Genomic DNA, 11055 nt, shown 5'->3' on the forward strand with positions numbered 1-11055 from the left:
GTTTCTGCCGTTTTCCATATTTCATGTGTCTATTATTTTAATTTAATTATTTATGGACTGCATTTATATCCCGCTTTTCTCTCCAGTGGAGACCCAAAGTGGCTTACAATTATAATCCCCTTCCCCATTTTGTCCCCACAAAATTTGCTGGGCCAAACACCACAGGAAGAAGTTGCAGAAGCTATAACTAAGAGTTTTCAAATTGCCTCTCAGAATATAGTTGCCAATTAGCCATTTGGATCCTTGAGGAATACAATTATTTCCCAATTGTATCTCAAATCCAGGGGTAGTCAAACTGCGGCCCTCCAGATGTCCGTGGACTACAATTCCCAGGAGCCCCTGCCAGCATTCGCTGGCAGGGGCTCCTGGGAATTGTAGTCCACGGACATCTGGAGGGCCGCAGTTTGACTACCCCTGCTCAAATCCTTTGTCACACTAAATCAGGGGTAGTCAAACTGCGGCCCTCCAGATGTCAGGTCATTCCTGTAATTCTCACTGTGACAAGACTAGCAACTTGTCTTTTGAGTGTAGGAATTGCTTCATCGAAAATCGCTGGCAGGGGCTCATGGGAATTGTAGTCCATTGACATCTGGAGGGCCGCAGTTTGACTACCCCTGCACTAAATATTTATCAAAAGAGAAAAAATGAGAACGTCAGTCATGCAGTTCTGGGAGAAAACCCTTGCTGAATTTTTAGGCAAGGCTCAAAGATGAAATTGCATTTGCAGTGATGAATAGAATTACTAAACTCCAGGTGGTTCCTGGAGTTCTCCTGGAATTACAACTGCTCTGTCAGCTGCAGAGATCAGGTCCCCTGAAGGGAATGGCAGATTCAGAGGACAGACTCTAGGGCAGAATCTGCACTTACTTTGTTTATTCCATTGTCAATCCTGTTGAATTCAGATTGCTTTGAACTCGGATCTTCCTCTCCCCCCCTCCCCATTGAAACAGGAAAGTCTTCTGCACGTGGTTAGGGAGGCTCAGAAGGGGGGGGGAGCCAAGCCTCTTTCTTTCTTTTCTTGAGGTGGGGGGAAGAGGAGCCAGGCAGGGAGCCTCTTTCTTTTCTTGGAGTAAGGAGGGGGAGATGATTGAAAAAGGAAGAGAAGGGAGAAAAAATCCAGGACTGACAGAAGTTGAGAGAAATTAGGAGCTTCTCCTTTAAGGCAAGTTTGTCACATGACTACCTGTAGCCAATCATGGGTCCTCTACCATGGAGGAGAGCCCAGATTCAAAACAGCCTTTAAATATTGAGCGTTAAAAGCACTCTAGGATATCGCACAATAAAGGTAGGGTCACTCCGGATCAATCCTTCTTGTTGCAGAAGGAAATTTTTAATCGCCCCAAATCCAAACGGAAATCGCATTCTGTGTAGAGGGCAGGGAACTGAATCAATCTGGGGTTGGAATAAAAGCTCCATGCAGTTTACACCTAGTTGAGCCTTTCTCAAATTTTAATCACTGAGAACCCCCTGAAACATTCTTCAGGTGTCAAGAAACCTCAGAAGTGGTGTGATGGTGCAGAATATGGTTGGGAAGCAGAGCTGTGTACATGCCCACCCGGGGCCCCTCCCCTTCCCACCCCTCCAGGCTCATTTTGGCCATTTTGGGAGGGGAGGCGGGTCAACAGAGCACCCGATAAATGTTTAACAATTCTTTTAAATATATAAAAAATTAACTCTGACCCATATGGGTCTTCCAGGCCCTTCCAGGGCCATCAAGAAACCCCAGGGTTTGATGAAACCCTGGTTGAGAAAGCCTACTCCAGTAGACAACAGAATCTAGGTGAAATCCCTGCTCCACAGTGGCCACCCTCAAGATATGGCAAACCCTAATGACAAAAGAGGTGGACAAAGGGGGGGGGGAAGGCCGCACCGTCGCCAGGGGGGACGGGGGGAAACAGATCTTTCCCTCGGGCCTAGAAACGCCGCACCCGGGGACAATGCCGCCTCTATGTGTCGGCTGGGCGGCCACGGCAGGGGGGGGGGCTTTCAAAGCCTGTTCTCATGAACGGGCTTTGAATCTAGTATTTAATATTTCTCCATTTTTTCTCCTGAATTGGTACAGAAGGATTTTTTAAAAGAGATCTACCACTAATATGGCTGAGGTTCTTTCAGACACGCTGCCTAATTCAGTAGACCCCCAAAGGCCCAGGTAATCACAGGGAAAGGGCGCAGACTTCCAAAATGTTGTCCATTATCAGTTAGCATTGGACAGGTTTCAGATCTTCAGCTCCTCGCTGCTTCCCTTTGCATTTTGAACGTGAAGTAATAACGTGTTAATCGCGCCGAAGTTTATTTATCGACATTGGCAAAGCGAGCGCTCTGGAAAAGAATCCAAATGACAAGACAGACAGTACGGATTAACAATAACTTTGTTCATAAATTTCTCTTAAGATGTAAAGAAAGTTGCAGATCAGAGGGGAGAAAGGAGCCTACAATGTGGGTTTAATCATCCACGTTTCAGCAAATGCAGACCAAATGTCTGTAGGGCTGTCCATTGCAGCCAAACATTTCTTAGATATTTGTTTCAAAGACACCCGTACTTCACGGCATGCAGTACTTCATTCCTATTTGGGACACACATTGATCTCTCTCTTAATATTAATTTAAAAAACTGCTGAAGGGCAACCGTCCTGATAGGGTACCCGAGCTGTTGACAATCGAGCTGAGCTATAAAGCCCAGGCAGCAAAGGAGAATTGAAACAAAATCTGTGGCAAACACCTGTTCTCTTTTAAGGATGTTGATTTCCCCTAAGCAGGCAGTCCTGAGGTTTAAATAGCTACCAGATATCAGGCGCTTTTGCTTACAGTGGCTGTATTGTGGAAAAAGGTAGGCAACTCTAGGCAATAACATCTCAGAGCTGATTCATACATGACAAAGAAACCAAGGAAGCAAAGGAGGAGGGACCCAGGACATTTCATTTCCCACCACGGCTGTGACACGGGGAGTGAAAACAGTGGATTTCTGTGGCCAAAATTTGGGGGAGGTCAACAGTCTTCCTCTTTGTAAGATCTGCACTCAACCTGTTTCCCACATCGCCAGGGAAGAGGTTGAACCTGCGGGTTGGATCCAGCCATTCAGTCTCACCCAATTCTTGGGAATCCCATGATCCTGAGCATATCCTTTTAGATGGGCAGAGGAGACCCTCTTCTTCCTTTTTCACCAGTGGAGAAGTTGTTGGCTTCTAGCCCCATTTGCAAGGTTAACTCGGCTTTGGTGCAGCTAGAATTGTAGGCCCAGATCCAAGCAAGGGACATGTACGAATCACTGGGAAGCTCATGCCAACCAATGCTTGGTCTTTCCTGTAATTCTCACTGTGACAAGAATAGCAACTTGTCTCTTTGAGTGTAGGAATTACTTCATCGAAAATAGCAAGGCTTATTCTTGACAATCAACTTTCCTATCCACTATAACAGTGGTCCCCAACCTTTTTATCACCGGGGACCACTCAACGCCTTTTACTGAGGCCCGTTGGGGGGTGGGTGGGGGGGGTAGTTTACTCCTCTACTCTCAACCACTGCCCTAACGCTCTCTGATCACTATGGTAATGTTTAAACATCCCTTCAAAATAAGATACAGACACGCCACAACAATGAAGTGTGTTGTAGAGGCCTGGGGGGAATGAAGTAAAGGGCCAGGGAGGGGGGGAGAAAGCATCCTTTGGGCCCACCTCCAATTAGTCGAAGGACCACATGTGGTCCGAGGCCCACAAGTTGGGGATCGCTACACTATAATGTTGACCTACATCCTCTCCCCCCCAAGGAATGTGCTGAATTTAGGGATCTTTGAGAAATAAAAGAAACGGGTCTTCTATCCTTCAGTACTGACCACAAACTTGAGTTATGGTCCTTGTTCACTGGTTCTACACTCAGAAATTAATTCCCTCCCACCCCATCCCACCCCACCCCTCCCCACCCCGCCCCGCCTTATTTTTGTTTCCACCTGGTGAAACATGATAGAAACGTTCTATGCAAGACAGAAATTAAGACGTGAGTAGCTCTGTTTTTTGGCTGCCTCCGCTGAAATCAGCAGGCATAGCCATGGAGGAGTTTGATAACAATTTTAATGGGAACAAAAGTTTTAGAGCTTCTTCATCTAGGGCTGAGTTGCCAAATAGCACCTGGCAACCAGCGGAAGTATTGTGGCAAGAGCAGTGTTCCAGGAGAAAAAATTTAAAAGAAGAATAAGGCCTTGTCTACTAGTGGAACGTTCTTACCATAGAGTTCATAGCAATTCCTAGAAATACCTCAAAGGGCAAAGGATAGATCTAGAAATCTCTGGAAACTTCATGGTCAAAATAGAAGTTCTTACCATAGAGCTTCTGGCAATTCCTAGAGCTATCCTTTTCACTTCTGGGTAGATCCAGGAATTCTATGAATAAATTTTGAGTCCAGGAGCACCTTTCAGACCAGCAAAGCTTTATTCAAGATATAAGCTTTTGCGTGCTAGCAAATTTTGTCAGATGAAAGCTCACACCTTGAATGTCTGGCTTGTTGGCAGCTTCAGAGCAATCTGATGACCCATCTGAATCTGTCTTCAGGAATTCGATGGTGAGAACTTCCTGTACGTAAATAAAGCTTTGTTTATCTTTTTTTTTTTTTTCTCCCAGTACCATATCTAGAGGTGGCAGGCCAGAAGAAGTGGGGCAGAGGATTCACTTCCCCTTTCAGGGTCTGGCAGCCCTAATCTAGGCCTTAGACAGATGCTGTAGTATCTTGTTAAGCAGCTGGCTTTTTCTTTTCACTCTGATCAAGTGGAAACTTTTCCTTCCAGGTTGGTCTGGATAACGGCCCTTTCCCCCTGTAGGGAACCTGGGTAGAGTCTGCACTTACTTTCTTTATTCCGTTGTCAATCCTGTTGAGTTCAGATCGCTTTGAACTCGGGTCTTCCTCTCCCCCACTCTCCCCATTGAAACAGGAAAGTCTTCTGCAAGTGGTTAGGGAGGCTCAGAAGGTGGGGGGGGGGAGGAGCCAAGCCTCTTTCTTTCTTTTCTTGGGGGGGGGGGCAGGGAGCCTCTTTCTTTTCTTGGAGGGGTGGGGGAGAGGATCGAAAAAGGCAGAGGAGGGAGGAAAAATCCAGGACCGACAGAAGTTGAGAGAAATTAGGGGCTTCTCCTTTAAGGCAAGCGTGTCACATGACCAGGTGTAGCCTATCAGAGGTTCTCTACTACGGAGCTTTCTTTCTCAAGCTGGATATTCAGGATTAAAAGCAGTCTGAGATATCGCACAAGAAAGGTAGGGTCACTCCAGATCAATCCTTGCTCCAGAAGGAAAATTAAAATCGCCCCAAATCCAAACGGAAATCGCATTCTGTGTAGAGGGCAGGGACTGAATCGATCTGGGGTTGGAATAAAAGCTCCGTGCAGTTTACACCCTAGATTAAGACTGATGGCAGAATCCCAAAAAGTACCTGGTCATGAAATTGCACTCTGTATCTTTGACGTTGTGGGTATCTGGAGGGGACAGAACAGGGTTAGCAGCCATTTTGTATAAAGCAAAAGCAAACAATCCTCTTTCGCTTGCCTTTATGATCACGCTACCATGAAATGAAGAACTGGATTTTTTAGCATGTAACCTCGAGTTTCAAGCCACAGCTGAATGTAGAAAAATGCTGCGAATTATTTGAAGGAGGGTAGCTGCCTTATTCTGTGGTCGCAGAGCAAATTTGAAGCTCTGTAGCACCTTAAAGTAGGTGTCAAACGTACAGGAAACTCACAACAAACTTCTTAATAATAAAGAGTTTTATTGATTAGTACTATACGCAAGAGACTGAGAAGTCAAATCTGACCCGAGGCCAGATTTGCCCCAGCTTATCAATACATTTCTCCCGCCCAAAACTTGACAGTTCCCAAGGGAGGGGGCAGAAGAGAAAAGACATATGTGTAACATAAACAGGATTTCGTTCACACAACCTTGAGGAGGTGACAACAACCCCGTGAGCCCACAACAAGATAAGGTTAGCATAACATCACTATTCATTTTTATAGCTAGAAAAACTACAAGGCCTGGGGCAAGCAGGCGCCAGGTCCAATAAAGCAATATAACTGACATGGAGGAACTCAGGCTAATTTATGACAGAGATTCTACAATCCTGACATCAGGGTTGCCAGCTCCAGGTTGGGAAATTTCTGGATATTTGGGGGGTGGAAGCTGGAGAGAGTGGGATTTAGGGAGGCGAGTGACCTCAGAACGAGTGACCTTCCAAGGCAGCCATTTTCTCCATGGGGCATTGATCTCCGTCTTCTGGAAAGCAGTTCGGATTCCAGATCTCCAGCCACCACCTGGAAGCTGGCAACGCTACAAAGGGCCTTTCCAGGCTAGAGACTTTTGTGAGGCGAACTTCATCAGTCTGAAGATTCATCAGACTTTATATCAAGGGTTGCCAGGCCCCAAGTGGCAGGGAGTGAGAGTGGGGGTTGGTTGGTTGCCAACTCCAGGTTGGGAAACGTTTGGAGATTGAGGGGTAGAGCCTGGAGAAGACTGGGGCCTCAGTGGGGGGCAATGCCATATTTTCTACCCTCCAAAGTTTCCATGTTCTTCAGAGGAATTGATCTCTGTAGTTTGGAAACAAGATCAATTTCGGGGGATCCCCAGGTCCCACCTGGAGGCTGGCATCCCTATTTATAGCCAGCTTGATGTAGTGGTTAAGAACAGCAGGCTCTAATCTGGAGACCCGGGTTTGAACCTCAACTCCTCCTCCACAGTCAACCAGCTGAGTGACCTTGGGCTAGTTAGGAATGTTCTTACAGGGCAGTTCTTCTAGAGCTCTCCATCGACCTCACAGGGTGTCTGTTGTGGGGAGAGGAAGGGAGAGGTGTTTGAAATCCACTTGGGATTCCTTCAGGCAGTGAAAAGCGGCGTATAAAAAACCCAGCTCTTCTCTTCCTTTCTATCCAGGTGAGAAATTAGGAGAGGCATTTCACTGTACATCTGCCTCTGTGCCTTTCTTCATAAACCCCCTTTTGACCCTGATATGAGGCCGGATGGAACTTCCTCTTCCTTTCTGTCTGAAGAAGTGAGCGTTGATCCCAGGACATTTTGTTGGTCTGGAAGGCGCTACTGGGCTTAGATTCTGTTCTGCCCTTTACTGACTCTCTCAGGGGTAGTCAAACTGCAGCCCTCCAGATGTCCATGGACTACAGTTCCCATGAGCCCCTCGCTGGCAGGGGCTCATGGGAACTGTAGTCCATGGACATCTGGAGGGCTGCAGTTTGACTACCCCTGCTACTGAATTACTCGTTCGCGGAAAGAACCCTTGTGTCTGACTGCAATGGAAATCCGTGACACCCAAATTGATGGCCTGAGGGGAATTATTTGCCACCGAAAGTTCTAGCAAAAACCGAACCTTTCCTCAGTACCGTTCTTCCCTGCCTCAGCTGGCATCACCCCAGACACCTCCTTGTCAATAAATCTGCTTAAACGAATTGCTCAAAACAAAACATTTACACCAATATCACTGGCTTAGTTGCTCCTGTTTCATCCAACAAATAATGTGAAAACTCAACGGACTACAGAAGGGGAGAGGTGACAAAGTGGGGGGGGGGGAATTACCAAGTATCTCACCGTTTTCAGACCCAGCCATTAACACCCCCTATAACACCCCCCACCATTAACACCCCCCCCATGATATATGATTGCCATCCTCCAGGAGGCAGCTGGAGATCTCTCAGAATTACAGCTCATCTCCACGCTACAGAGATAATTTCTCATGGAGAAAAGAGCTGCTTTGGATTCAGTGGCGTTATACCCCGCTGATGTATTTTTCTCCCCTTCTCCCCCAAGCACCCCCACTTTAAAAGTCTCCTAACTTCTGATCACTAAACAGAGCTTTCTGTTTTCTACAACAGGGTAGCTCCTCGACTGACTCGCAAATGGTTTCTGTCTAAATGGTCTAAATTGTCATTCCAGCACATTGTGGAGTCAGATGCAACAGGGTCTGCCTTGCCATTGCTTAATGGCCCGGCCTGGGTGCCTTCGGCAGGAGGCCAAAGGCTAAGCGTTTTTACATTTGCTTGTGATTTCGGCCTACAATGCTTGCTGCTGTTGCGGCCAATTGTGTTGTCGTAAAGGGGGGGGGGGGGCTGTTGTAGTTATAAATGGAAAACGACTGGTGACCTAAAAAAAAGGGGGGGGGCTTCACTTCAGAGCCAGTGTTCTCACCCTGTGGTTTCTGATGTCAGGGCAATTTAGGAGGGTGTGCCACAGGCCCATGGCCGCTGACTCACGGAGAGCCAATCAACAGTGCCGCATCTCCTAATGATATTTTACAGCGTTCTACAGTAGCCCACGTGTCGCAGGAGGAGGGCTGGAATTTGACCCGGGGCAGCAGACTTGGCATGGCACAAAAGGCCACATTACAGTTCCACCCACAGGTACCAAATCAGTCAAATCTCCCAGCTAAGTGCCTGTTAGGAGGGGGGAAATTAGGTTTCTAAATTATCCATTAAAAAAAATCCAGACCCTGCTGAAAGCATGGACAGAATTTCCATTGATTCGTGGAATTTGGTGCTTGCAGTCAGGGCTGATCCTCAGCACAAGACTTGCTCAGATGCAAATGACGTTCAGGCTTCTTTTCCCCACCTGTGACTCCTAGGTGTTAAGCTGCAAAATACTGCTCCACGGGGGCGGGGGACTGTGGTAGGAGTCTTTGCCAAATCGAGAACTTCTTAGTGTTCAAATTCAAAGAAGAGTTGGGTTCTGTACCCTGCTTTTCAGTACCCGAAGGAGTCTCAAAGTGGCTTACGCTCGCCTTCCCTTCCTCTCTCCACAACTGACACCCTTCAAGGTAGGTGGGACTGAGAGAACTCTGACAGAACTGCTCTGTGAGAGCAGCACTAATAGGTCATCCAGCTGGCTGCATGTGGGGAGTGGGGAATCAAACCCAGTTCTCCAGATTAGAAGCTACCACTTTAACCACTACACTAAGCTGGCTCTCACTGGATGCTTGGCCCCTACCACTGCTAGCCATTGCAGAATCATGGAAGTAAACATCTGTAGGGGTGTGAGAATGTTGTCTCCCATCCATCTAAACAGTTCCAACAGAGCAGTAAAATCTTTGGGTACTTATGGACTATAATTGGGGTAATCAAACTCCGGCCCTCCAGATGTCCATGGACTACAATTCCCATGAGCCCCTGCCAGCATTCGCAATCTTGGGCTGTATCAATAGAGGCATCATACCAAATATGCAGTATACTGTATACTGCATTGGTCAGACCACATCTGGAGTATTTTATGCAGTTCTGGAGGCGTCACTTCAAAAAGGATGTAGACAAAACTGAGAGGGTGTAGAGGATAGCAACAATGATGACCAAGTCCTAGGAGGAAAGACTGAGGGAATGCCCAGCCTGGAGAAGAGGAGGCTGAGAGGGGACATGATGGATCTCTTGAAGTATTTGAGAGGTTGTCACTTGGAGGAGGGCAGGAAGCAGTTCCTGTTGGCAGCAGTGGAGAGGACCTGCAGTAATGGGTTTAAACTTTGTGTAAAATGGTACTGGCTAGATATCAGGAAAAAGATGTTCACACTCAAAGTAGCCCAGCAGTTGAATGGGCTGTCAATGGAGGTGGTGAGCTTCCCTCACTGGCGGTCTTCAAGCAGCGGCTGAACAGATACTTCTCCTTGTTGCTTTAGACTGACCCTACATTGAGCAAGGGGTGGGACTAGATGGCCTGGATGGCCCCTTCCCACTCCATGATTCTATGGTTTAGAGACGGCTCCTGATCTTCTTGCTTGAACCTCATGAGAAGTCAGCTCACCAGGGTGTAAACTGCACAGAGTTTTTATTCTAATCCCAGATCGATTCAGTCCCTGCCCTCTACACAGAATACGATTTCCGTTTGGATTTGGGGCAATTTAAATTTTCCTTCTGCAGCAAGAAGGATTGATCCGGAGTGACCCTACCTTTCTTGTGTGATATCTTAGAGTGCTTTTAACGCTCAATATTTTTCAAATCCGGATTGGGAAACCAAGCTCCGTGGTAGAGACTTCCCTGTTTCAATGGGGCCCTCAATGGGGGGAGAGAGGAAGACCCGAGTTCAAAGCGATCTGAATTCAACCGGATTGACAATGGAATAAACAAAGTAAGTGCAGACTCTGCCCAGGTCATCATGAAGATGAAGGCCTAGCCTTGGGACTGGCAAGCTTCGAACAGCGCAGGAATGAAATGGGATGCTGTGTCGGGATGCTATACGTGTTTATTTGTGAACGAGGATCCAGAAAGTAGCATGCTGCGACTCGCTTGTAGGTCCCTAATTCAGTACAGACACAACCAAATCCAGTCTAGTCGCAAACCTACTTTTCTTTCGGAATACCAATGTGGTGCCGGCCTTCACAGAATGCAACTCTGCGGCCGGACGGTTTGATCCGTCAACGCGGTAGTGAAATAGTAGATTTTGAAGGAGTTCCCTTAAAATCACCGCTCCATGTTTGCAGTCTATTGGCTCGGGATCTCAGAAAGTGTGCCCGACAAACAGCGAGTAATTCGATAATAAAACAGGACTTTTGTTTTTAATACGGCTGAGTCGTTCATGCCACTTTGAAATGTAAAATAAAATCTGCCGAATTGTTCTTTTGGAAAGGCTGTGGGTAAAAGAGGAGGGATTATTTTTAGAGTATTAATATTTGTACGTGTTGAAAGACGCCACGGAACTTTTCCCAAACTGAGCTGTTGTATAACACTTTCTCCTTTTCTTGATTAGCATCTGATGATTTGAATTAAAGAGGGTTTATTTTCTCATATTAACCAAACATGCATCTGTCTTTCTTAAGCGTGTGCTGACTTTATTTAAAAGTTTGTTGTACAAATGGTGTTATTTTGGGTACTTCTCCATGGACCTTAAAAAATGAAGAAGGAAAGAGCTGTCCCAAGTCTTTAAAATCAATGTCTTCTTTCACAACACTGCAGACACAGTTGCCAACCTCCAAGTGGGGCCTGGAGATCTCTTGGAATTACAACTCATCTTTGGACCACAGAGATCAGTTCCTCTGGAGAAAAGGGTTGCTCTGTGGAGTGGAGTCTTTGGCCATATACCCCTCTGAGGTCTCTCAGTTTGGTGTAG

The 11055-nt window shown here is 46.7% G+C and overlaps 1 long non-coding RNA gene across 1 annotated transcript; it reads left to right on the forward strand.

Moving 5' to 3' along the window:
• The first annotated feature begins 428 nt into the window (after positions 1-428).
• On the forward strand, positions 429-10744 carry LOC143827638 (uncharacterized). The gene is made up of 2 exons (XR_013227370.1): positions 429-5689; positions 6099-10744. It is a non-coding gene; the product is annotated as an uncharacterized LOC143827638 (long non-coding RNA).
• The last annotated feature ends 311 nt before the right edge of the window (positions 10745-11055 follow it).

The sequence above is a fragment of the Paroedura picta genome, chromosome 1 (genome assembly GCF_049243985.1).
Source record: "Paroedura picta isolate Pp20150507F chromosome 1, Ppicta_v3.0, whole genome shotgun sequence".
Lineage (NCBI taxonomy): Eukaryota > Metazoa > Chordata > Lepidosauria > Squamata > Gekkonidae > Paroedura > Paroedura picta.